The sequence below is a fragment of the Xyrauchen texanus genome, chromosome 14 (genome assembly GCF_025860055.1).
Source record: "Xyrauchen texanus isolate HMW12.3.18 chromosome 14, RBS_HiC_50CHRs, whole genome shotgun sequence".
Classification (NCBI taxonomy): Eukaryota; Metazoa; Chordata; class Actinopteri; order Cypriniformes; family Catostomidae; genus Xyrauchen; species Xyrauchen texanus.
In genome coordinates this window covers 104,521-130,664 of record NC_068289.1, presented here as the reverse complement: position 1 = coordinate 130,664, position 26,144 = coordinate 104,521, and the positions used below count along the sequence as shown (strand labels likewise).

Genomic DNA, 26,144 nt, shown 5'->3' with positions numbered 1-26,144 from the left:
AACCTATATAAACCCTCATTATAAGTGCATAAACATGTTTTTTTGTTTGTTTTTCTCAACTGACGGTCAATGGTGGATCTGAAATTAGTTTTCATTTTGTTTGTGGCAATCAGCATCATGCTTCAAAGGCTATCAATCCATATGCAGAGAGTGCGGTAACGCTTTAGATTACAGCCCGCAATTTACAGCGTAAGAACACAGAATTTACAGCGTACTTTTTTGTAATAATAGTGTACCTATAAATTACTTACGTGTAGGTATAAGGGAACAATATGTAAAGTTTGAGGAATAAAGGGGTAACAACCTGGAAAATTACAAATGATTTATACTATAAGTATTTTATAACTAAGGGGTTATTATTCTAATATTATATATTAATCAGAATCAGCTTTATTATCAAATATGTAAATTCTGTGTACTTATGCTGTAAATTGCAGCTGTAATCTAAAGCGTTACCGAGAGCACTAGAGCCCAGTGGAGTAACTTTACCATGTAAATGTGTGTGATTGTGTACCTATCGAAATCGATTGTCCATTTGCAGCCTTTAGTGAGAAAAGGATATAAATTAAGTAAACACAGACTTTTCAGCCATTTTTTTTAACTTTTGTCAGTGATATTTCAGTGCTTGATAGGAATAAGATGAGAAGCGGAAGTCTGTAGCATCCACATTGGAAGAACGCGCTAAGCATAATGGGTAATTTTGCTGCCTGTGAAAAACTGAGCCCAACGGTGAGGCTATAAGGTTAGCATACAGCAGCATAACGTGGCAGTCCCATAGACATTCTATGGGCGGTACACTGGCGAGGAGACAAGAGGCCATTCTTTTTTAATTGATGTCTATGGAGGTGATGCTCCAGTGTGTTGAATAAACTGCTTTTGTAAGGAAACAGTTCATCACTTAACACCTATCCATTATTCTTAAACATGTTTTACACAATATAATACTTTTGGAATTAACTATGTGTTGAATTTACTATGATAAATTAGCTGTTTTTCAAGAGATTTTGTGACAGATAGGTCTCAGTTTATGACCCACCCTATTAATTTGTAGATCTGCTAATGGAGACTTACTGTTGAAACCAAATAAATAATGCTAACTGACTGTTACGCTCTCTCCTATGGTAAAATTGCGAAGGTTGTTATCTCAGTATAGAAAATCTCTGGTGAAAAATATGGATAGAGCCAAAGTTTGCATTTATAAATAATGTTGTCCCTTTTTATGCAAATTATCACTTCAAAAAATGTCCATTGACACATGCTAACCACTGTTATGTAGTACTTAGCAAAGGTGATATAAAATCATAAAGTTGATCAATTTTGTTGACATTTGTTCTGGATGTCTTCTAAAATTAGCTAAATATTGTAAACCACAGTCCAACCACAGTACTAAGTAATGAATGAAGCAGAGCTGTATACTTACAGAACAACAGGCATATTTGTAGATGCTATAAACAAATGACACAACAAATGATACTCTTTGCACCATACTGTGGAGTAAAGCCCCTTAAATTAAAGAGAGTGAACTGAAACACGGCTACCACATGTTGACAAACTCTGACCTTGATCTAGCCTTGCTCTTGAGCAAAAAGGCCTTGCGTGAGCCAGCCACCTTTTGTAATGCAGGTGGAACTTACCTGAGCATTACTCACTGTATAGTTGATATACACTTGCACAACATCACTTTCAGGGAATATATCCTCTATAAGGAAGGGATGTTGAACAACTATTCCAGCACTGATCAAGATCCCTCCAATGTTTGCAAAAATATGCCCTGATCTTGTGACATAGAGAATGTGTGGTTACATTTGGCGACTACTATTACTAAGATGAACTAGGAGGTGAAAAAAATTAAAAATAAATAAAACATGCCATAATGATGTAAGCTATAAATCAAAGGGAATCAGTGTTTAGAAACACAGATATTGCATGATAAATTTAAGCTGTCACTTGAAAATTTAGCCATTGCCCTCAGCTGTTTGCATCTCTCTTTCTTTCTTTTTTTAAATGATCAGGGAGGGGTGTGAGTATCTGTTTGTCATTTTGGAATGTGCAGCTGCTTTAACACCTCCATCTGTGGCTCTGTTGATGACAGCGACACATCGCGTTCCTTGTCCTGACATGAACGTGTGTGGAACTGTTGCAAAAGATGGGACAAGCGCAACATTTGTTTTCAAAGTTTCACATGAGTTATGCTACATATTGCATGAAGGTGCCTCCCAAATGTTTGATCAGGCAAATAATGCATTGTATTGTTGAGGTAATGTTGTCCCCCTGAGCCCTCCACACAGCACCCCCTTCATAAATAAGGCATAGAGAGAGGAGGTAGATTGACAGCAGTGTTGCAGTGAGGTGGAGATGCACAGAATAACATGAGCTCTGCGCTAACGATGCTGTCGACAGCGGTGAGCACTTTGAAACTTCTCCCAGAAGTGTGTTTGTAAACTGAAGAAATACTCTGTCACTGTCAAGTACCAAATATGCAGGGATGGCTGGCTTCTTACAGTTGAAAGAAGTCAAGCAAAAGGGGGTAAAAAATCGAAAAAGTCCTTTGTGGCTTTCAAGCTGTTCCTCAATTTTGTTTTGAATAGTGTGGGACGGTGAGGGTGGGGGGGAAGAGATAGACAAAATTATAACGGTTGGTTATGTGTGTTGGTGTACTATTTCTGTTTACTCTGACTGTGGTTGTCTGGTTTTTGTGTGAATTGAACTTCGGTGTATAATCAAACTATATGCCAAGTAATTGTTTTGTGAATCCAGCCCCACCCATCTGGTTTGACCCGGAATGTAAAAGGAATAGATCACCCCAAAATATAAAAAAATATTTTCAAGAATCTTCAATAATTTGACTTTGTCTTTTACATAAGATGGTAGTTCATAGTGACCTCTCTTTTAAACTCCAAAAATGACAAAATAAAAAGGCACTATAAAAGAAGTCCATACGACTTACTCTTTCATCCACTAAAGATAACTTTACTCTCACATACTCAGTAAGCCAAAAAGTCTAGAAGAACTTGGTGAAATAATAGAAAATAGAAAAACAGTCTTCTCTAGCGCTCTTGATAGTGTCGCCCCCCTTTCGATTAAAGAAAATGAAAGAAAAAAGCCTGCACCATGGTACAATGATCACACTCATGCTCTCAAGAGAGCAGCTCGTAAAATAGAGAGCAAGTGGAAGAATACAAAATTAGAGGTATTTTGCGGTGCATGGAAGGATAGTGTCTGTAGCTACTAAAAACTGCCAGGTCAGCATATTTTAGCAAACTCATAAAAAATAACCAAACAATCCTAGGTATTTATTCAGTACTGTGGCTAAATTGGTTAGGAATAAAGCCTCGACTGAACCAGATATCCTGTTGGACCACAGAGTAAACAGGATGACTACATACAAAGCTTTGAATGGTCTTGCTCCAAAGTACTTAAGTGACCGTCTGACATGCTATATTCCGTCATGTTCATTACGATCACAAAATTCTGGTTGTTAATAATTCCCTAACACTGTTCGGGACTCAGACACACTCACTCAGTTTAAGTCTAGACTAAAGATTCATCTATTTAGCCAGATATACACCTAATTTATCCTTCAACTCACAATTAGGCTGTTTTAGTTAGATCTGCCAGAACCAGAAACATCCATCATGATCTATAACTTTGCATAAAATTGATTGGTATCTATGCTAATATTATTCTATTTGTTTCCATGTTTCAACCTCGGGATTCAGCCTGCCAGATCCAGCTCCATTCCTGCTTGGTGTCGGACTCCACTGCGTCGAGATGATGAAAAACTACAGCCGGTGCTATCCAGACAGCACTTAAGTTTTTTACATCAGAGGATGAACTGATGCCAACTCCAACTGTAAGACATGGGATACTTTATATGCCACTGCCTGAACCTTGGACTTAGGATGGACCCCACCGAACCTCACCGAAATGACCTGCAGGTTGAACTGCGATGCACCTTGTAAGTTATTTATGCCTGCATCAACTTTTTCTATTGATGGATTACACTCTTAAAGTGGAATTAGACTATTATTTAATTGCCAACAAAAGCCTTCATCAGCCAACTAACAAAGAACAATGCATCTATGTGAACTTCTGCAGTTAATCCAGGATGGACATCAAAGACATCAGTCATGAATCTTAAAGTTAATAAAAAATTACCTTAATGCTTACTTAATTTACAAATTTAAAACCATGACTGCACACTAATAACTAATATTTGCATTTTATTCATGCTGTTCTGCCAGAGTTGAACTGGCCCCCACAGTGAGTCTGGTTTAGGGTTAGGGTGGGGTTAGTCAGAGGGGAACTGCCCCCTACAGTGAGTCTGGTTTAGGGTTAGGGTGGGGTTAGTCAGAGGGGAACTGCCCCCTACAGTGAGTCTGGTTTAGGGTTAGGGTGGGGTTAGTCAGAGGGGAACTGGCCCCCACAGTGAGTCTGGTTTAGGGTTAGGGTGGGGTTAGTCAGAGGGAACTGCCCCTACAGTGAGTCTGGTTTAGGGTTAGGGTGGGGTTAGTCAGAGGGAACTGCCCCTACAGTGAGTCTGGTTTAGGGTTAGGGTGGGGTTAGTCAGAGGGGAACTGGCCCCCACAGTGAGTCTGGTTTAGGGTTAGGGTGGGGTTAGTCAGAGGGAACTGCCCCTACAGTGAGTCTGGTTTAGGGTTAGGGTGGGGTTAGTCAGAGGGAACTGGCCCCCACAGTGAGTCTGGTTTAGGGTTAGGGTGAGGTTAGTCAGAGGGGAACTGGCCCCCACAGTGAGTCTGGTTTCTCCCAAGGTTATTTTTCTCCATTAATCAACATCTTATGGAGTTTTGTGTTCCTTGCCACAGTCGCCTTCAGCTTGCTCACTGGGGTCTAAATACAATTATTTATTTAATTTTTTACACATTTTACAATAATATTTAATCAAACTACACAACGATCACTGTAAGACATTATAGATATTACAGTTTAATTCTATTGTTTTTGTTTATGCATGATTTCCTGTAAAGCTGCTTTGAAAGGATGTCCACTGTGAAAAGCGCTATACAAATTGTGACTCGTCCATTCAGATTTGTGAACATGATCAAATGGATAATTTAAAAGAACAGGTTCAAAAGACAGATTCTTTACAAATATAACTGATCCTGTTCTTGAGTTCAGCAAACTGAGTTAAGAGCTGGAGGGGACGATTTTTAGATAATTTAGATTTTTGGGTTAACTATTGCTTTATACCATGAATACTTTTTGTAAAGACCTGCATTTTATTACCTTGTCTTCATAAGTTTTCATGCCTGGTATTTTTTGTCACTATTAAAACCATTCAGGAGATACAATTCTGTTCTATATTTCACATGCAATCTCACAAGCCAAGCTTTTGACCTATGGTTTAAAGTCTGGTGAATATATGTAGCTTATGTAGCTTAAGTGGAAGCTAATTTAAATTATGGCTCATCGAATTGTTCTGTAGACAGCATGGGAAAAATTTGCAGAACTTGTGTGTTGACTTTGTGGTTAGAATTTTCCAGATTTATTTTCTTCCCTCCAATGGGGTCTGACATTTGACACAGGACTGCAGATAATTTTAATAATTCCCACAAGTTCCACGTTCATAATCCAGGAATTCCTGCACACATTTTTATTCAAATTAACATGTACTGTAGTTCAGATTTAGTAAATAAAACTGAAACTGACCCGAACAAAGCAAATCAATAATTTTGTCTTTCTATCAGACAGTAACGCAAGGATCAGCATGGGTAAATCAGCACTACCGCAACCTCTCGTTACCGCAAGTTTTGTGTTAGCATGCGGTGAGCAAAGAAGCATGTCATATATTTTTTCTGGATATATAGTTTCTATATTGCTGGTCTTAATAAAATTATAAACCTTTATTTGGCTTGCAAATGTGTTATACTACATCTCTGCAAGCGAGTGGCGATCAAACTATCGCTCCTGTTTATAACCGACAAAGCTGTCTACAGTGCAATCATGCAAAATTAGAGCGATCTAGTTTTGTCTTGTCTTGTGAATAAGGTAGAGAAAAAATATAAGTAGGCCATATGTACCAGTAATATTATACATAGCAATATTATAAAAACTATAATATTAATAAAATGCATACATAAAATTCAAAATATCATTATCTATTAATGATATAAAATGTCAATATTATTATTATCTATTTACATACACTATACATATGATTATCTGTTTTAAAATAAAATAAAAATTATTTAGCAGCAAGGTCCCTTCTTTTAGGATTTAATCTGTTAACATTTTTCAAGAAAGCGGTCAACACCCCCACTGGGCACTTTGAATATAGGGTGATGCCCTTCGGGCTTACTAATGCCCCGGCTGTCTTCCAGGCCCTAGTTAATGATGTATTGTATGGAGTGGTGGTGGTGTAGTGGTCTAACCACATAACTGGTAAGCTGGTAATCAGAAGGTTGTAGGTTTGATCCCCACAGCCACCACCATTGTGTCCTTGAGTAAGACACTTAACTCCAGGTTGCTCCGGGGGGATTGTCCCTGTAATAAGGACACTGTAAGTTGCTTTGGATAAAAGCGTCTGCAAAATGCATAAATGTAAATGTAATGATGTGTTGAGAGACATGATCAATAGATTTGTCTTTGTGTACCTTGACGATATCCACATTTTTTCTCCTTCGTTACAGTTACACATTCAACACATACTCCAGGTGCTGTAACGTCTTCTGGAGAACCAGTTGTACAACAATGTGGAGAAATGTATGTTCCACGCTGACTCTGTTCTGTTTCTGGGATAATCTCGGCGGAGGGGATTAAGGTAGATCTGGCGAAGGTAAGGGCTGTCTCCGAATGGCCAATCCCTGACTCCCGAAAGGCATTGCAGCACTTCCTGGGTTTTGCAAACGTAGCCAAACCACTGCTTCAGTCAAACTGCTGCACCCTTGAAAGCTTTAACCTCCACTTGTATACCATTCAGGTTGTCGGATCAGGCTCAGGAAGCTTTTCAGAAACAAATAAATGTTTTACCTCTGCACCTGTCCTGTCAGTTCCAGACCCTGATCTGCAATTTATTGTGGAGGTGGATGCTTCTAAAGTTGGGGTAGGAGCAGCTCTCTCACAGTGATCCCCTGTGCATTCTTCTCGCATCACCTAAGCCCAGCTGAATGGGACTATGATGTCGGAAACCAAGAGCTGCTCGCAGTGACGCTGTCCCTGGGTGGGTGGCACCACTGGCTGGAGGGCGTGGCTGAGCACTTCCTGGTCTGGATGGATCATAAAAACTTGAGTATATCCGTTTGGCCAGGAGGTTGAATTCTCGGCAGGCCGGATGGGCACACTTTTTTGGCCGGTTCCATTTTACCCTCTCATACCGGCCGGGGTCAAAGAACGTCAAACCTGATGCCCTGTCTCACCTCTTTGACTGCCCTAGAGATAGGCTATTGCCCAACATGATAGTGCCTGGGGACGTTGTGGTGGCTTCCGTTTCCTGGGGTTGAGAGACAGGTTATGTAGGCTCTGCGAGTGGTGGCTGTTCTGGTGGGGTGCCCTGATGGCCTGTTGTTTGTTCCTGAGCCGTTGCTTGCAGCTGTGTTGAAGCTGTGTCGAGGCTGGCCTGCCATCCTGGAGTGTGGAGAACATTGGCTTCAGCTCATCAAAGTTTCTGGTGGCCCACCATGGACCAAGATACCAGACAGTTTGTGGCAGCCTGCTTGGTTTGCACCCAGAAGAATCTTCTAACAAGTCTGTTGCAATCTTTGCCCATTCCCTCCCACCCCTGGTCTCACATTTCCCTTGATTTCCCCAGTTCATTCCCACTTTTGGAGGGAATTCTGTCGTCTGATTGGGGCTACTGCAAGTCTGACAGCAGGATTCCATCTGCAGACATACGTGCAGTCCAAGCAGGCCAACCAGCATTTGGAGCTTATGCTTCACTGTCTGGCATCACATAATCTCACCTCCTGGAGCCAACAGATCACCTGGGCAGAATATGCACACAATAAACTTAAAGTGGTATCTACTGGTATGTCCCCTTTTCAGTGTTCTCTTGGTTATCAGCCTCCTCTGTTTTTTTTTTTTTGCAAGAATCTGATGCCGCTGTCCCCTCTGCCCAGGCCTTTGTCCAGCATTGTAGGAGAATCTGGAGAAGAGCCAGAGAGGTCCTGCTTCAGGCAGGGAGATGTGCAGCAGACCGTCGTCGCCCAAGTATGTCTGTGGGCAGAGGGTATGGCTATCCACTAAGGACCTACCTCTTAAGATGCTGGCATGCAAGTTTTCTTCAGTTTGATTTTGCTTTGGATCCAATTATTTCTGTTTTTCTTTTCTTTTGCTGTGTCGTGAATTCAGCTTGTTATCTAGCCTTGTTTTGATTTTAAGTTGTATCTAGTTTTTTACTCTTTCCTTTTTCAATACTTGTACTTGGCATAGTTTATTTTGTATTTTATACAAACACAATACTGTTCTGATACCTCAATAATAGCTACCAAATCCACAATAAACTTGTACTGGGGAGCAAATTTGTTGTTCCCACTACAACAAAAGTAAAAAGCGTTGTTTTCAAGATCATGTAACCATCGCAATTTCCGAAATACCGGCAATGCTGTCAGACCACTAGTGATTCAGGAATTTTCCAACCTGATGTAAGCCAGTGTGAAGCCATGGGGGGAAAACATGTCGTAGCTATGAATTGCATTGTGTATGCCTGTGCAAACATCCTCTCCTAAATTAAATTCATAATGCCTCCAATCACTGAGTACATATTTGAAAAGGAAAACAGCCTTTAGTGAATTATAATGCATGCTGTCATAGTTGAGGACAGATGGTTTGTGAATGGAGTTCAGTTGTGTCTATGGGAAAAATAGCATGCCCTTTTGAAGAGGATGGCTTGCACACAGCATGCTCTGCTGTTGGAACGATAAGGTTGTGGTCAGACATCACACAACATCTGGCTCTGCAGACAGGCCCTGCGGGCCCTGCCCTCTTCACACACTGCAGACAGATATTCCTCAAGTGCAGAAGACAGAATTAGCCAAAGAAAATTCCATAGGGTTGGACTGCACAACTGCTCCACAAGATTGGAAGAGATGGGATGGCAAGAATATGCAGCTCCATGCTCCCAGCTGCCATTTCTGGTGGTCGGAGTAGGATTTAAAGCCACCAAGTGGAAAGAAAAAAGAACAGGAGATTATAGCCAGTCAAGACGTGATTTAGCAATTTAAAGGTGGCTGAACTTTTCCTCTGAGAGGAATGGCAAATGCTCAGAGTTGGCGACATTTAATCTCTTTCAAGGAACAGCAAGACTTGAAAGAAACCTCTTTAGATTGGCCATATATAGAGAGAAAACAAAGATCTTTCAACTGATTTTGTAATGATAGGAAAGAAAAGAAATATCTGAATTGTTTCTCCTAGTACACAACACAGTTAAATTGAGAAAAAGTTGAGTTTTTTTTCCATACTCCTGTCTCTTAGATATTTGTTCAGTGAAAAGTTTTAGAAATTATCTTAAAAAGTGTATCAAACTGTGCTCAGATTTGACTAGGTACAAAACTCTGCAAACAAAAATCTGAGATTTTAACATGAACCAAATTCAGTTCAGATAAAACCAAATTAGCTGAACTATCCAAATACATTTTAGATTATATTTTCACTATTTCACTATTTAATCAATATTTTCACTGTATGTCATCAATTGTCTAATTGTTGTATTCTTTATATTTCTCCTAAGTAATTTTAGGAGAAACCTCAGTAATCAGCAGTTGTTACTAACATGGAAAATAAATGACAACTCTAAGTCTCATGAATTCCAGTATGAAAGAGCAATCAAATTAGCTATATGTGTTATATAGAGGATAACTACATCTTTATGTAGATGATATCCCCCCCACCACACACACACCCATCACATGTATAATTCTTCATATAATTTCTTATGTCTTTTGACAGCATACTAAAGCTGGAAATGTTTTGCAAAATTGATGATCCATGTTATCCCAGCATGATTTGAGAATGCTACAAAGAGCGTATTGTGTGCTTATGTGGGTTAACATGTGAATATATACAGTTAATGTTGCTGCTCATTTTATAGATGACAAACATATATTCTGATTCAACTGGTCCCTCTCCAAAAATACATTGTTTGAGATTTTCTCCTCGATTAAGGCACCTGATGTTCATGGTGTTTATGTTACAAAGAGAGACAGAGCATGAGACGATAGACAGGAATACAACTGGGACACATGGTATGATGGATTCTCATAGTTTTGTGAGACAAGTTCCTCTTCTTAATGGCTGTTTTGTTTCCAAGCAGTGCCTGGAGCATCAAACATGGGTTGGTGAGACAGAAGGGAAAACATCTTCATCAGGGAATGAACAAGAGATGAAGAACATAAAAGATGAGGTTTTGCTGTTTCTTTTATTTTTATAAAATCTTAAACTTATCTTTCTCTCTTTCCTGTCCTCTACATATCTACTTGTCTTAACGAATCTATCGATTTGCTGTCATAATGTGAAGGCACTTACTGTAATGGCAAGGAAGCAACGATCAGCGTGTTATCTTAGATGAGACCATCTTTATACCTTGCTTCCTGTGAAGGCTTTACTTCTCAGCCCAGAATGGGAGGTTTGAAGGTTTACAGGATGTAGGGAGTGAAACTAATAATTTTATTTTTATTCAACAGCATTGTAGGTGCTGTTAACTAATGCATACAAACCAGCATACTCATTGGTTCAAAAGAGTTTTGATGGGTTTAACCTTTCACAAAAGTACAGTTTATGATCGAGTATTAAATCTATAAAAACGTGTATGTGTGCTTGTGTTACACCTGGCATTTCTTGTGCATAATTCATACATAATTTGGACTTTTAGGTTCTGATGCAGCACGTAGAATCTTGGGAGCAATTGTGTTTTTGCACTTCTGTTTTGGATGACACTACTTTCTCCTTCCTAAATCACCTTTAGTAATTGTTTCAGATGTTCAGTGAGGGCTGCTTGTTTCTTGTGTTCTTTGAATCACCCCAGCTGATTGGTGTCATTCATCTGAAAATATTTGCCCTGTTAAAAGTTTCATAGAGGTGAGTTTCTCCTGCTTGTTGCTGCTTTTCCAGTTCAAAATGTGCTTTCTGTCAAAGAGAGGGTTTGCTGCTTCATTAAAGCAAAGATGCATTAGCATAATGTCCGCTGTGGCATGGCCAAGGTAGACCGGGCGTACTGGCACTGATTTCTAATTAAGATCGAAAAAGCTGTTTGCCGCCTGTGTCGCTCCACGACCTCCATTTTCAGGTCAGATTTTTGCCTTGTGCTAGAAGCATGTTATCACACTCACTTATATGCAAACATATGACCACATTGTAGTGGAGCCATTGAAAGGAAAGCTCATATCCCAGCTTTCCCGATCATCACAAGGGATCACTAGCCGTGACCTCAGATGGTAGAGTTTTCCTTTCGAATTAATGTTAACTACCATAATGCTGCAGGCAAACTATGGCAGGGATCTCACCGCATCAGCACAAATCTGAGCGCTCCTTAAAATGAGCACACTAGTTCTTTAAACACACAATGCTGCATTATTTATAAGCCTGGGGAGAGGTGTTTTCAGATCTAATTCCTCACTCCTTATGTGTGCTGATTGTCTCTCCTAATTCCTGTTTGTTTAGTCAGGTAGATGCAAATGTGGCTCTTATTTGCATGTCAAATCGGGGCATGCGGGGGTGGGGGTTGACAGAATTATGAGCTAATGCACCCCCCTCTTACTCGGGAGTCTTGAGTGAATGCATGCCTCTTATCTTCTTACTTTGGTTCTTTCTAGAAAGAGCTAACAATGAGATATCAATAACTAACAGACATGCTGGGAAGGTTGGCTTTTTTCAAGTGAAACTATGCCCGTGAGAGCTGCCTTTTTACATTTCTTTATGAATTAGTTAATTGCCTTGTGCAGCACATTTTATCATATTAGCTTTTTATGATATTCTATAATAATATAATATATATTTTTCTATGTCAAAAAAACCTTTTAGAATAGAATATAAAACTTTATTGTCATTGTCACATGTACAACGAACCAGCCATGTGCTGACCAGCCAGTGCATCATTCCTAATATGATTAAAAAAAACAGTAAATAAATAGTATCTATAAGAAGAATAAAGCAGCCTGAACAGGCATTCATATACACATACACAGTCATACTTATTGTACCAATCCTGCAATCAGTTCAGTTCACTTTAGCAGCGTTAATTACAGTTATTGCAGATGGGTAAAAACTGTTTTTGAGTCTATTAGTTTTTGCCCTGATGGATCTGTACCGTCTGCCTGACGGTAACAGTTTGAACAGGTGGTGGCCTGGGTGAGAGGTGTCATTTAAAATGTTCTGGATTTTTTTAAAGCAGCGGGAACTGTATAGTTCTACCAGTGTGAGGAGAGGGCAGCCAGTGATTTTCTGTGCGGTGTTGATGACCCTCTGGAGCGCTTTCCTGTGAGCCACTGTGCAGCTGGTGTACCATACGCACATTTTCTAGTCCTATACCAGCTTAATGTACTGAGACTGTAAGTAGCTATTCGTATGTTGATTCCCCAAGATACATGAACACTGTGGCTCATAGGGATGGGTCATTCATGAACGTTCCACTCCCGAGTCGGCCTTTGGGTACGAGTCATTCATTCATTTGTCACATTACAGCTGCATAAATTCCGTGTTGGAAACAGAATTTATTTCATACTCCAACCTTCCTTAAATACAAGTGGTTAAGGTTTGTTTTTGCCCTTGCAGTTACACTAAGCATTTCTTGTCTCAAATTTTAGCATCTTTATTTCTTGCAATTTATTAATTTGTGAATATTTCTGTAACGATGGATCTTTTCCATAAAACTGAATCTGGTAATAAAGTGTAAGTTAAAGCTTAAAACTTTATTTATATGATTCATAAAGCAAGAACTAATAAATTCTGTTTCCTGTACAGATCCTATGGGAACCTATACAACTGTCAATTATGAAATGAATGAAAGACTGGAACCCGAAGACAGACTCGTGATGTGAAATAATCAGTTCTGTTTTCTCTACAGCCTGTGTGTCTGTCATGTGACAAATGACTTGAATAAAGATCTGTTCATTTTGTTGAATGAGATTCAAAGGTCCAAGTCAGAAAAATTATCAATCCAACCAGCCCAACACTGCAACATTGCCTCATCCAGTGGTGAATGTTTGGGGTGGGCCTACCTGTTTGTCTATTAAGACAGGGAGAGTGTTCTAAAGGTGTCTTTAATTTTGCAATTTTGTTTGGTGAGGCTAATGGAGTAGAAATTACAAACTTCACCTTGAAATTATTATTTCATAATATTGCCATTAAATGGCACTTTCTTGGATTTCTCATTTAATTATAAGATATCAAGATATTTAACAGAATTTGACATAATTTTGAAGTAGCTAAACTGAAAAATACTGTATTTTAAACAACAGGGACCACTTTAATTCCTAAGCAGACCCAGCTGCTCCTTACCAATTGATTACCTGCAGAGAGTGATGTTGTGGCCCTCTAACAGAGTGAAAAATTCTAATCAATAAGAAGTAACATATTATGCCTGGAGGGGGTATGAAAGTTGAGATTCAAACACCCGTTGACTTGATAGGAAGTGACCCTGCATGCAAAAGTGGCACGCATTTTGGAGTATGTGTGTGTTCCTCACAAGAGGTGTGAGGACAACAGAGGTGGGATTTCTAGTCTACTGGTTGGCTCTTGCTTTAGGGCTTCTCAAAAATTATGGGCTTAAAAACATGGGGTATATTCAGAATGCATACAACTACTTTTTAAGTGTGCAGTATGTTGTATTAGTTACCCTGGCGACCACCCTAACAATATGTGTTTATTGTGCTCTGCCTGTCTTGTGTTTGATTGGTTTTGTAGTTATTTTCATTGTCTTTGTTTCAATGGTTCTTATGATTATTAGTTCCAGGTGTTCTTTGTTCCCCTTCTGTTACTCACTCGACGTTGTTTCACTAGGGGTCGCTCTTGAGAGCCCCGAACACCTCCCATATGCATCACATGGTGCTATTGGACAGGACGGCTCCGCCCTGCATGCCATGGCCCTCATGCAGGTACACCAGGCTAAGGCACTAAAAGAACTGCATGTGGGTAGTCTTGATCCCGATGTGCTGCAGGAGCTGCACTCGGCAACCGACCTCGCCCTCTGGGTGACGAAGGTCACAGTGCGTGCACTCGGGAGGCGATGTCCACCTTGGTGGTCCAGGAGCGCCAACTGTGGCTGAATCTGGTCTCAATGCACCCATCTCCCAGTTTGGACTAAAACATTTTGACGTGCTTCCATCATCAAGATTGGTTCGTGGCGGTAAACCTGAAGGACGCATACTTTCACGTCTCGGTTCTACCTCGACACAGACCCTTCCTACGGTTTGCTTTCGACAGCCAGGTGTATCAGTACAAGGTCCTTCCCTTGGGCCTGCCACTGTCCCCTCGCATCTTCACGAAAGTTGCAGAGGCATCTCTTGCCCCGTTAAGGGAAGTGGGCATCTGCATGCTCAACTACCTCGATGACTGGCTGATTCTAGCACACTTTCGAGAGTTGCTGTGCACGCACAGGTATTTGGTCCTCAACCGTCTAGGGCTTCGGGTCAACTGGGAAAAGAGCAAGCTCTCCCCGATTCAGAGCATCTTTTTTCTCGGCATGGAGTTAGACTCGGTCTCAATGATAGCGCGCCTCACAAGCGAGCACATGCTGTCGGTGCTGAACTGCCTGCAGTCATTCAGGTGGAGGACAGTGGTTCCACTGAAACACTTTCAGAGGCTCCTGGGGCATATGGCTTCCTCAGCGGTGGTCACGCCACGGGTTGATGCATATGAGACCACTTCAACACTGGCTTCAGGCTCGAGTCCCGGCACACATCACGTAGCTATCACGCTGCTCTGCCGCCACTTATTCAGCCCTTGGACAGACCTTACGTTTCTACAGGCAGGAGTTCTCCTACAGCAAGTGTCCAGACATGTCCCAGCCATGTCGTTGCTATGCCCGGTGCGTGGTTTTTGCACCTATTTGGATCACACGCAGAGCTTTAGACACTCTGAGTAGCTCTTTGTTTGCTTTGGTGGACAGCAGAAAGGGAACGCTCTAAACAGAGGCTTGCCCACTGGATCGTGGATGCCATTGCATTGGCCTACCAGATCCAGGCTGTGCCTACCCCTTGTGTGTTCAAGCACACTCTACAAGGAGTGTGGCATCCTCGTTGGCACTGGCCAATGGCACCTCTCTATAAGACATAGGCAGAGCAGCGGGCTGGGCAACACCCAATACCTTCATGAGATTTTACAATCTCCGGGTTGAGCTGTTTTTTTCCCATGTTCTTCAGGTATGAACAGGTAGAGTTCGGTAATATGGAACAGCTGGCCGGGTGTATTGCTTGCGTATAGCACCTTTCCCCTCCCCTGTGGTGAAAACATGCGCTTTTAACCCCAGTCGAGCTCACAAAGTCATGGACCCTGGATGTACTTCCTCCCTAGTCCTCCTCGGCAGAAGAGTTCACAGCCAGCTCTACTACGGGGTCTAATATGCCCAGTACTGGGATAGGTGCAGATTACTCCGGTAGCCCTATGATGTATATTCGGCGGTATGGTCTCCCTGTCAACAGACTCACGTCTCCCAACTTTCATGGCTGCTGTGGTGTTTTTCTTTCTGAGTTTATATTAAATAGCCTTCGTCTTGTTCCTGCAAACATATACATATGTATACTTTGGGACCTGGGTTCCATTTTGTGTAGATTCATTCATATTTTTAAATAAATATGGTCCGGTCCCACAAATTTGCCAATCCTTATTTTCACATGCAAATGAGCTTCTGATTCACTGCAAATGTTTGCCAGATGTTTGCAGCTCTTCACCGGGTAGTGGTGAACTTGCAGCAAACCTTTAGCAACAATGGCCAATTTGCCACAAGTTTGCCACAAAGCTCCTCTGCTGTGAAAATAATCTTTTTTTGACATGAACTCTCAATTTTTGTAAGGGTCTCTTCTTGTAAATTCGATTTCAAGATGATTAAATTTGCAAAAATTCTCAATAGTCAACTCATGATGAGTGTTTTATAATTTATTGCTCTTAATAAATAAAAATACAATAATTAAAATAAACACTCGAAAAAAAAAAACAGAAACCCCTTAATTTTCTAAATGCTGTCAGTGTGAGAGCACAACTTGAGCTGTTCCAGTTACACTGCTGCTTCACTTAAACACTGTTAATGCATGCAGTGTGAAACAGGCATAATGAGGACATACAGTATGCCAGCAATGTTGAATATTACTGTTTGAAATGTTTATTTCATATAATGTACTTTTCACATACTATTTTTAAGAAATTGTATACAGTAGTATATACTGTGCAGTATGCAGTGCGTTCTAGTATTCCATTCCATGCATCCATTCAGTGAGTTAAAAAACTAAGAGTTGTGTAAAAAAAATTATTGGGCAGCACTAAAGAATACTGAAACATAAGGTCTATCAGCACATTTTTACAAGACTCAATCCTCACTGTGTCAAAGGTATGCCATTGTGCTATATGATTCTATATGTTTGAATTCAGCCCCATTTTCTCTCTGTGCTGCCTTGTGAGTTATGACCCTGGCCTTGATTACAGCCCCAGTGATAGCGCAAACAGGCCGACTGGTCAGTACTGGGGTCCGTATGATCCGAGAGAGAGCGCTTGCTGTGCAAAAAAAAAAACCCCTTGCGTCCATAAATTCCCTTTTTATGAGCTGGACTTGATGAAACCATTTCCCTTGACACCTTGTTTTTGCTGCATCCATTGTTAGTTTATTTCTCCCCAGCTGAGTGGTTTTATGTGCTATTTGGGGCGGGCGGTGACGGAGAGGTTGTATGGGTAAGATATTGCATTGCTGACTGCATGGATGCGCAGACACCGGCCTCTGATCTCTTTTCGGAAGCTGCCACTTGTCTCGTTCTATGCTTTTGCACTCTTGTTGTCTACTGCTGCATTTCCACCTCTCTCTTCGCTTTGCAGAGCTGCCTAGGGGCTGGGAAGTGAAAGGGGAGCTAGTGATTTGGAGGAGATGAATCAAATTTTAGTTTTGACAAAGACATATGTGGAGACATAGGAGAAAGAGAGAAAAATGTGATTGGGAACAGGCTAGAGAAATACGTTAAGCAGAGTTGTACATGCAGTGAAATGAGAAACAAAGATTAACAAAGAACATTCTGTGGAACATGCATGCATGTGTAGTGACACGAATGAGCATGAAAAGGTCAATGAGAGGGGGAAGCCCGCTGTCCAGTTTAACCTGGTGCTATTCTCCAAAATATTGCTGTGCCAACAGTATTTAAATTACACCATTGTCTTTTTTTTTCACAGTACAAACACGTCTCCTTTATCTGTAAATTATGCTTATTATAGATTGTGCCTCATTCACAAAACTCAGTGCTATTTTCCAGATGCAATTATGAAAATTCTCTCATTATTTACTCACCCTCATGCCATCCCAGAAGTGTATGACTTTCTTTCTTCTGCTGAACACATACAACGCTTATTTTTTTTATTTTTTATATCTCAGCTCTGTATGCTTATACAATACAAGTGAATGCTCTCTAGAACTTTAAAGGCCCCAAAAGCATATAAAGGATGCATAAAATAATCCATAATACTGCAGTGGTTAAATCCATATCTTCAGAAGCGATATGATAGGTGTGGGTGAGAAACAGATACATTTTTAGGTAATTTTGTACTCTAAATCTCCACTTTCACTTTCACATTGTTCTTCTTTTGATTTTGCCGATTTCACATTCTTTGTGCATATCGCCCCCTACTGGGCAGGGAAGAGCATTTATAGGAAAAAATTACTTATTTATTTATTTCTCATCGACACCTATCATATCGCTTTTGAAGATATGGATTTAACAACTGGAGTCTTTTGGATGACTTTATGCTGCTTTTTGGACATTCAAAGCTCTGCCTACCATTCATTTGTATTGTGAGGACCTACATAGCTGAGATATTCTTCTAAAAATACTTGTTTATGTTCAGCAGAAGAAAGAATACACATCTGGGATGGCATGAGAGGGAGTAAATGATGAGAGAATTTTCAGTTTTGGGTGAAATATCCCTTTGATGTTACTTTCAGGCATTTAAAATGGAATTTAAATTATTATTTTTTTTATTATTAAAATTTAAAATAATTTTTTTTAATTATATTTATATTTCTTTTAGCCATCATGGCATCAGTATTTCATCAAATGAAGTTCAAATGATGCAGAAGAGTATTATAGCCCTATACAGTATGCAGATGTGCAGTGTAGATTAGCACATTTACTGTATTTTATTTGCAGATTTGTGGACATGTTTTCACCATTACCTGATTTAAATGAATCATTTAAAGAATCAGGTGCTAAAGCAATGCAACATTCATATAAATGATGCATTATTTCAGTGTGCACAATTCAAAATTAATTTGCTGTCAGTTTTCTCTGACATTGACATAGAGATGTAAAATAATGGATATGTTTGCACGAGTCTGTATTCTGTAGTCAGGATTGTGCATGAGGTGGTAGGCGTGTTTATGTGTGCTAGTGTGTGTGTGCATTTGGAGCTAGATGGATAATAAGAGCTCAGTTGCTCACCAGAGGGAGGGAATAAATGCCCTTAAGTCCCATGTCATCTGATCAGTCATTTTCTCTCCATTCATCATGCACTGTTCCTCCCCTGTTCTCTCTTCTCTCCAGTACAGAGGAAACTGGGTGCCCAGAGCCTATGGGAGTCAGTTTCTATTCACTGTAACAACCAAATAAATATTCTTCATTTATCTTATACCTTATTTCAAAACAGAATTCCAGCTCTGAAATCTGATTGTACTACATTTACATTTATGCATTTGGCAGACACTTTTATCCAAAGTGACTTACAGTGCACTTATTACAGGGACAATCCCCCCGGAGCAACCTGGAGTTAAGTGTCTTACTCAAGGACACAATGGTGGTGACTGTGGGGATCAAACCAGCAACCTTCTGAGTACCAATGTATTATACAGAGCACTTATTACAGGGACAATCCCCCCGGAGCAACCTGGAGTTAAGTGTCTTACTCAAGGACACAATGGTGGTGACTCTGGGGATCGAACCAGCAACCTTCTGAGTACCAATGTATTATACAGAGCACTTATTACAGGGACAATCCCCCCGGAGCAACCTGGAGTTAAGTGTCTTACTCAAGGACACAATGGTGGTGACTGTGGGGATCGAACCAGCGACATTCTGATTACCAGTGATGTGCTTAGACCACTACACCACTATTACATTCCCCCTATATGTAGCATTTTTAAAAAGTGACCCGAAATAGATGTATAACAGATATTAATTTGTTTCTGATTGGATGAACCATGTGTCTAAGCTGTTGTAAAATGCAGAGCAATGTACATCTGACTTATTTGATGGAAGAAGTGTTTATTCCAATTATATATATGCAATATTCGCAATATTCGCTCCTCATGCGCATCAAAACTAGACTGGACTACTGTAACGCTCTCATTGCAGGCCTTCCTGCATGTGCTATTAGACCTCTCCAAATGATCCAGAATGCAGCAGCACGTCTGGTCTTTAATGAACCTAAGAGAGCACATGTTACACCACTCCTCGTCTCTCTCCACTGGCTGCCAGTTGATGCACGTATTAAATTCAAGGCCCTGATGCTGGCATACAAAACAGTCACTGGGTCTGCTCCAGCATACCTAAAAACATTTATGCAGAGCTACGTTCCCACCAGAAGCCTGCGGTCGGCTAAGGAACATCGCCTTGTCATACCAAAACAAAGAGGCACCAAAACACTTTCCCGGACTTTCAGTTTCATCATACCACGGTGGTGGAATGACCTTCCCAACTCAATCCGTGAAGCTGACTCACTCTCTATCATCAAAAAATGGCTAAAAACACATCTTTTCCAAAAGCACTTAACCGGTCACTAAAAAAAAAAAAAATAATATATTTATTTACATTTCTTGTTGCACTTAAATCTGTTTTGTATACTATTCTGATGATAGTGAAACTTTGTAATATGGCACTTTTTGTACCACTGTCTCCCTAAGATGATTCGCTGATGTTCTTCCTCTTTTGTAAGTCGCTTTGGATAAAAGAATGAATAAATGTAAATGTAAATAAATGATCAATTAGCCTCGGGCGCCCATGACCCTGTCACCAGTTCAACGGTTGTCCTTCCTTGGACCACTTTTGGTAGGTACTGACCACTGCATACCGGGAACACCCCACAAGACCTGCCATTTGGAGATGCGTGGACCCAGTTGTCTAGCCATCACAATTTGGCCCTTGTCAAAGTAGTTCAGATCCTTACGCTTGCCCAGTTTTCCTGCTTCCAACACATGAAATTCAAGAACTGACTGTTCACTTGCTGCCTAATATATCCCACCCCATGACAGGTGCCATTGTAACGAGATAATAAATGTTATTCACTTCACCTGTCAGTGGTTTTAATGTTGTGGCTGATTAGTGTATACACATACACTGATCACTTTATTAGGAACCTTATGGTCCTAATAAAGTGCCCAAAGTGGTCTTCTGCTGTTGTAACCCATTCGCCTCAAGGTTCGATATTGTGCTTTCTGAGATGTTATTTTACTCACTACAATTCTACAGAGTACTTATCGTAGCCTTTTGTCAGCACAAACAAGTCTGGAAATTCTAAGTCAACCTCTCTCATCAACGAGGGATATTCGTCCACAGAACTGTCACTCACTGGATGTTATTTGTTTTTGGCACCATTCTGAGTAAACTCTAGAGACTGTTGTGTGTGAAAATCCTAGGAGATCAGCAGTTACAGAAATACTGAGATCCCCATTCTGATGGTTGATGTGAAAATTAACTGAAGCTCCTGACCCATATCTGCATGATTTTATGCACTGCACTGCTGCCACACAAAGTAGTAAAATCATTATCAGCCTCTTGTGGCTTGCTGTTTTAATTTAACAAGCAGTATTGTAATATGGTGGTCAAATGTCATGTCTTTTTATGATGGTCTTTTGTAGAGAGACCTTCAGATGAGGGCATTTTTCTGTAACTCACTCATCCGATTTCACTTTCGAGGAGACCAGCTGAACTATAACCTGTGGCCTATCTGATTGCTTTTCCACAAGATTAGGTTGCCATAAACATATGCATAATGATTTTTTTTTTTTTTTTTTACAACATTTTCCGCAGTTCAAAATGGATTACATGTTGCTTGGCTCCAAATGTCATGTGGACAGCGAATATTCAATTACATCATAATGTATGATTCCTCTTTGTTTCTGTTTCCCCCACAGAACCTTTACTGGCTTCTAACTGGCTTATATTTACAGAGTGACTGTGGAAGTGATTTATAAACGTCTAATTATTGAGCATGTAATCATTAGATTATATTTGAGTAAGTCATTAGTCACGGTGGACCAGTCCACTGTTTGTTGGCAACAGAAGATCAATAGTACAGTTTGTCTTATAACCATTTCTGTGTGCTGTCACCGCTTAAGCGCTGATAGACTGAGACATCCTGTGCAGCTGTGCTTGACCTCTGTGGCTAAAGCCCTGATTTAGGAAGAATTGTAATGGAAACAGAAATACATTCCAGAATAGATTTTTAAATACCTATTTTGATGGCAATACCGTCACACAATAGTGTGCACCTGTGAAAAGGTGATGTCTGCACTACGAACAGCAGGTGATATAATTCAATTATCCCCAGCTTTGGTAATAATAAATTGAATTGTAAGGAATTTTGAGGGACAATATTTCTCATAATTAGACAGAAAATTACTAAGCATTTGGGGGTTGTGTATTGTTGTATTTTATTCAGTCTGTGCAGGTGTGCGGAAACTTGAATATATGTGTGCGTGCACTTCTGTTCATGTATATGATAGTCTGTTTTGGCATGGTGTGTGCACAAACCATGTGTGTGTTTTTGTATGTGTATGTCTAGAGACTGTATGTCTAGATTTTATTATGACCAAAGGTGTTGGAACACTATTGTATCCATACTGATTTACTTATTATTATTATTAGGGGTCCAAGCACCTAAGAGCTAGAGACATGAAACTTTGGGGAATGGTAGTACCCCAGCAGTCTACACATATGCCATGGACTCACACTGATCAGCCTATGGGTGGCGCTTCAGTGAACAAGCACAAAAATTTCACATTTTGGGTCATAACTTATAAACCGTATGTCCTAGACTCAAGTGCCTTATATCATTGGAATCGTTGTGAATCATTGGAAATGGATATCTCCAATTTCATTTCCGTCATGAAATTTCAAACCATGACTTGCACTGCACACAAATAACTAACATTGTATTATATTAATGTTGGTTAGCCAGAGGGGAACTGAACCCCAAATTGAGTCTGGTTTCTCCCAGGGTTATTTTTCTCCATTAACCAACATCTTATGGAGTTTTGTGTTCCTCGCCACAGTCACCTTCGGCTTGCTCACTGGGGTTCTAAATACAATTATTATTTAATTAATAATTTAATACACAATTTACAATCATATTTAATCAAACTACACAATGATTACTAAGACTTTATAGATATTACTGTTTAATTGTCTGTTAATGCAATATTTTCTGTAAAGGTGCTTTGAAACTAAGTGTGTTGTGAAAAGCAGTATACAAATAACAATGACTTGACTTTGGTCTGCATGAATAAAAATTACAAGCAGCAATTACAGGGTCAAGCAAACATTTGCATGTAAGGAAATATTACTGGACATTTCTGATAATGATTTTAAGAAAAGCTGTAAAAAAATTTATGAATATAAATGGTTATAAAACAAAACATTTCATGATTACTTTTGAGTTGGAACTGTCACCAAATTTGGTGCTTCAGTGTTTGATGCCAATGAGACACACAATTCCATGTCAATACAGCAAAGCATCACTGAGATACAGCCTATGATGCTTTTTGGCATATTGTCATCTAATTCATTGAAGTGCTGTTCGAGAACAGTTTAGTCTATCAAAAAGCTTTTGATAACTTTTTGTTATTAATGTCCCTAGATGACACATGACATATTTTGAGTGAATTGGACTTTCAGCCTAAGAGGAGTTGGAAAAAGTAGTTTTTCAATTAAATTCAAAATGGCATTCAGGATGTATGGCTAGTTATGGCAAACTGAGTATCAGTGTACTCATCATGACCCAAGGAATCTTAAGACAGCAGTCACAGAAATATAGGCACAACTATTAAAAGACACAAATACCATGATCATTAGGTAATATGTCTCTTTTGACCCATTGTGTTCGGATTTCAAGGAGAGGGTCTCCTTTTACATTACATTATTGTGTGATTAATGTGTTGCTTAAAGCACAATTAAAAGTATTATAACAAAATAATCACATGAAAAATGTTATATCTCCGCAACAGTGAGGGCTAGAATCAAAATAATGTTTTCCTCTGATTCCTTGAGTCAAGGCCTACAAAACAGTATACAGTCCATCCAGAATATATTCACAGCGCTTCACTTTTTTCCACATTTTGTTATGTTACAGCCTTATTCCAAAATTGATTAAATTCATAATTTTCCTAAAAATTCTACAAACAATACCCCATAATGACAATGTGAAAGAAGTTTGTTTGAAATCTTTGCAAATTTATAAAAAATGTACATAATGTACTTTTTACTTATGTACATAAACACATGTACATAAGTATTCACAGCCTTTGCCATGACAATCAAAATTGAGTTCAGGTGCTTCCTGTTTCCACTGATCATCCTTGAGATGTTTCTAAACTTGTTTGGAGTCCACCTGTGATACATTCAGTTGATTGGACATGATTTGGAAAGGCACACACCTGTCTATATAAGGTCCCACAGTTAACAGTTCATGTCAGAGCACAAACCAAATCATGAAGTCCAAGGAATTGTCTGTAGACCTCCGAGACAGGATTGTATCGAGGCACAGATCTGGAGAAGGGTACAGAAACATTTCTGCAGCATTGAAGGTCCCAATGAGCACAGTGGCCTCCATCATCCATAAATGGAGGAAGTTTGGAACCACCAGGACTCTTCCTAGAGATGGCCGCTATGCCAAACTGAGCGATCGGGGGAGAAGGGCCTTAGTCAGGGAGGTGACCAAGAACCTGATGGTCACTCTGACAGAGCTCCAGCGTTTCTCTGTGGAGAGAGAAGAACCTTCCAGAAGAACAACCATGTCTGCAGCACTCCACCAATCAGGCCTGTATGGTAGAGTGGCCTGACGGAAGACACTCCTCAGTAAAAGGCACATGACAGCCCACCTGGTGTTTGCCAAAAGGGACCTGAAGTACTCTCAGACCATGAGAAACTAAAATTATCTGGTCTGATAAAACAAAGATTGAATTTTTGGCCTGAATGGCAAGCGTCATGTCTGGAGGAAACCAGGCACCGCTCATCACCTGGCCAATCCCATCCCTACAGTGAAGCATGGTGGTGGCAGCATCATGCTGTGTGGATGTTTTTCAGTGGCAGGAACTAGGAGACTAGTCAGGATGGAGCTTGAGAGGTCCTGCAAAGAAGAATGGGAGAAACTGCCCAAAAATAGGTGTGCCAAGCTTGTAGCATCATACACAAAAATACTTGAGGCTGTAATTGGTGCCAAAGGTGCTTCAACAAAGTATTGAGAAAAAGCTGTGAATACTTATGCACATGTGATTTTTTTTTATTTTTAATAAATTTGCAAAGATTTCAAACAAACTTCTTTCACATTGTCATTATGGGGGTATTATTTGTAGAATTTTTATGAAAATAATGAATTGAATCAATTTTGGAGTAAGGCTGTAACATAAAAAAATTTGGAAAAAGTGAGGAGCTGTGAATACTTTCCAGATGCCCTGTATCTGATTTCATTTCCGTCTATAAATATGTTCCACCATTTAGAATTATTTTGAAAGACCTACTTTTTCTAACTCCTCCTAAGCTATTTGTCCGATTGGGACACAATTTGGTATACATCATCTACAAACCCTACTGACAAATATTTATACGTCAAATAATAAAGATATTAACGATACAATCCCTTCAGTTTAACAAGATTTTAGTAATTGATCAATATCTATTCAACACAAAATCCAAACTCATTATACAGTCAGCAGGACATTTTGAAGATGCACACAAAGTTTAGTATAGTTATGCCACTAGGGGGCGATACAACAAAAAACTGTCGTAACTTTGCAGCCGTTTGAGTGACAAAGTTCATATTAAATATGCATCTTCTTTGGTTCAAGTACTAACATATTTTTTTTAAATGTATTCGACAAATTAACAATTATGGCTGCCACAGCCAATAAAATGTAAGCACCTAATAACTCATATTGGGAATGGCCGATGATTAAGAAACTTACTATACACAAGCAGTGTTTTTACATGAAGAAGTATATTATATTCTGTGACACTTGTCCACACAGTGGCACTATAATTATCGACTTTGTATTTTTGCTAATATCTCCAGAACCGCATAGGCTACAAAACAATTCTAAAACTTTTCTGAATCCATCAGTGCCCCCAAATCAAACAGTCACATGTATTTCCACTTCCACAACAAACATTTTTATCGACTTTGGTTTATTTGAAAAACCTACTTTTTCTAACTTGTCCTAGGCTTTGTTTGTCCGATTCGCACAAAACTTGGAAAATGTCTTCTACTGACCCTCCTGACAAAAATTGTTAAAAAGAACTCGTAATGTTCCGAAGATATAAACAAATGACTAATTAGCCTGTGTCTTGTGAGCACAATTTTCAAAGTTATCTAATCTTTGTATTCATGGACAAGAGAACACTCTGAGGTAACATTCCAAGTTTTATTCATTTTTAATGTTAGGGGACACAATAACTTAATATAATCGTCATTTTGCAACAGTGCTCAAAGCAATTGAAATGTCACACAAAAATAGATTTGTCCACAGCATCCACATGATCTTTTCAGTCAAATTTGTTTATTTTGGACATCTCGCCATATGTGCTTGGCCCCATAAAATTGTCGCTTGTGGCTATATGTATTCTTATTCAAATTGTTATTTTTTGCCCTAAGTGTCTGGGCAGCAAAAACGGTAACTTGTGAGACTCCAGACTTGGCAGGATGGTCCCAATCATATCTTCTCAACTGTATAGGCTAGAATCAAAATTTTCCTCTGAATCCTTGAGTCAAGCCCTACAAATGTAATTTCCGTCTAC

The 26,144-nt window shown here is 39.7% G+C and overlaps 1 long non-coding RNA gene across 1 annotated transcript in view; it reads left to right on the top strand.

Annotated features, from left to right (window-relative positions):
- The first annotated feature begins 3,795 nt into the window (after positions 1 to 3,795).
- Positions 3,796 to 26,144, top strand: part of LOC127654683 (uncharacterized) — a 39,548-nt gene continuing 17,199 nt past the window's right edge. The window contains exon 1 of the long non-coding RNA XR_007971962.1: positions 3,796 to 3,958. This is a non-coding gene — a long non-coding RNA (uncharacterized LOC127654683). The remainder of the gene's footprint in view (positions 3,959 to 26,144) is intronic.